A 2655-nucleotide genomic window follows, 5' to 3' on the forward strand; every position below is an offset into this window, starting at 1 on the left:
GCCAAAGTATTGGAGTTTCAGCTTTAGCATCAGTCCTTCCAATGAACACCCAGGACTGATCTCCTTTAGGATGGACTGGTTGGATGTCCTTGCAGTCCAAGGGACTCTCAAGAGTCTTCTCCAACACCACAGTTCAAAAGCATCAATTCTTCGGTGCTCAGCCTTCTTCTCAGTCCAACTCTTACATCCATACATGACCACTGGAAAAACCATAGCCTTGACTAGACGGACCCAAATATTACTCAGCCATAAAAAGGAATGCATTTGAGTCGGTTCTAATAAGGTGGTTCCTGGGAACAAAGTGAGAGTCACTCAGTCGTGTCCGACTCTTTGTGACCCAGTGGACTATACAGTCCATGGAATTCTCCAGGCCAGGATACTGGAGGAGGTAGCCAGAGTGAAATAAGTCAGAAAAAGGAAAACAAATATTGTATACTAATGCATATGTATAGAATCTAGAAGATGGTACTGATGAAACCTATTTGCATGGCAGCAATGGAGACTTAGAGAGAACAGACTTGTGGGCACAGTGGGGGAAGGAGAGGGTGGAACAAACGGAAATAGCATGGAGACAAATACATGACCATATGTAAAATAGACAGCCAGTGGGGATTTGCCCAAATCAGGGCTCTGTGACAAACTAAAGGGGTGGGATGGGCTGGGAGGTTCAAGAGGGAGGGTGTACTTATGGCTGATTCATACTGAGGTATGGCAGAAGCCAACACAATATTATAAAGCAATTGTCCTTCAATTAAAAAAAAAAAAACACCACTCAGTGCCTATCTAAGGAATCCTTGGTACCTGGTGATAGACTTTCAGTCACCATCCGGGGAAGAGATACACAGGCTTTTAATCACTGTGCAGCAAGGAGGTATTGATAGAATATTTGTCCTCTGTGATTTAAGGCCAGTAACTCAGAGCTTCACTTGAAACCAGGAGGTAAAAATAAAACAGAATTTTTAAGTTAAATAATAAAAAGTTTTAACCGAAAATGTTTTAATAAAAAGGAAACCAGGGGCTTCCCTGGTGGCTCAGTAGTAAGGAATCTGTCTGCCATGCTGGAGACATTGGTTCCATCCCTGGTCTGGGAAGATCCCACTTTTCCCAGAGCAACTAAGCTCACGTATCCCAACTACGAGCCTACTTTAGAGCCCAAGAGCTGCACCTACTGAAGCCTGAGTGCCCTAGAGCCTGTGACCTGCAGCAAGAAAAGCCACCACAATGAGACACCCCTGCCCACTAGAGACAAGCCCCCAGTTGCCACAACTAGAGAAAAGCCCGAACTACAACGAAGACCCAATGGAGGAAAAAAAAAATAATTAAATAAATAAAAAGTATAAATAAAACTAATGGGAGAGAAATCCAAAAAGGAGTGGAGATATATATGGCTGATGTATTTTGCTATGCGATAGAAGCTAACACAAGATTGTAAAGCAAGTATGTTGCTGTTGCTGTTGTTTAGTCACTAGGTCATGTCTTAACTCTTTCGTAACCTCCTTGGACTGTAGCCCTCAAAGCTCCTCTGCCCATGGGATTTCCTAGGGAGGAATACTGGAGTGGGTTGCCATTTCCTTCCCCAGGGGATCTTCTCAATCCACGAATCGAACTTGCGTCCCCTGCGTTGGCAGGGGTATTCTTTACCACTGAGCCCCCAGGGAAGCCTAAAGCAATAGAATAACTTCTATACTGCAATAGAAGTTATTTAATAAAAATAAATAAGCTCTATATCATAAATGCTGTATGCTGACAACAACAAAAGAAGGAGACAGGGATTTCCCTGGTGGTCCAGGGGTTAGCACTCTGAGCTTCCGCTGGTCGTTGTACTAAGAAACCCCATTCTTAGTTGCTTAGTTGCTCTGGGAAAAGTGGAATCTTCCCAGAGCCGTGATGGAACCAATGTCTCCAGCCTGGCAGACAGATTCCTTACTAGTGAGCCACCAGGCAGCGAGGCCCAGCGAAAACAGACAAACCAAAAAACCGGTAGATACCCTGAGAAGTTGACAGTTCAACTTGTCTTAGAATCAAGTTGGCAAATCAGCCAATGGCAGGATGAGGTGCTATGTTTGATTTCTAGCAGTTTCAGCCCAGCAGCTATAGTAGAAAGGGATCAAGAACCTCTTAAGTCATTTAGGCAGCAGTTGGACTGAAAATTGGAATTCCTGAGCTCCCCTCTTTCTTTCACCAGTGACGTTCGGAGCAAGCAACCAAGGCCATTATACTCCTTAGGTTCGCCTCAAATGTTCAAAAGTATCCCCGACAGAGTCACAGAGCACCCTGACTGTTGTAAGTGGTTGATTAGGCATATCTAACAGACATTTTGCCTGATTCTAAAACAGTTCGCACCATGGACTATAAGTCATCTTAAGGTAGGAGATAGTGGGTCTTTGGGCTGGACACCTGGTATTCATCAAGTGGAGTAAAATTCAAGTAAAATTCAGACACTCCAAGGACAAAGCTAGAGGCAGGAGCTGAGCTCTGCTAAAACAAAGAGATAAGGTGCCCACTCCTGAGGTCAAGAAGTCAAGGCTGACTGCCCCGTCTGCACTTGTCCAGAAAGGCTTCTTGGAGTCAAAGAGGGAGGCGGCCCCACTCCAGAATAAGTGTAGACAAGCAGCCATAGGCCTCTGTGTTGGGATCCATCTTAGCAAAAAGTTA

This window comes from Bison bison, unplaced genomic scaffold (assembly GCF_000754665.1).
Source record: "Bison bison bison isolate TAMUID 2011002044 unplaced genomic scaffold, Bison_UMD1.0 scf7180017864313, whole genome shotgun sequence".
Classification (NCBI taxonomy): domain Eukaryota; kingdom Metazoa; phylum Chordata; class Mammalia; order Artiodactyla; family Bovidae; genus Bison; species Bison bison.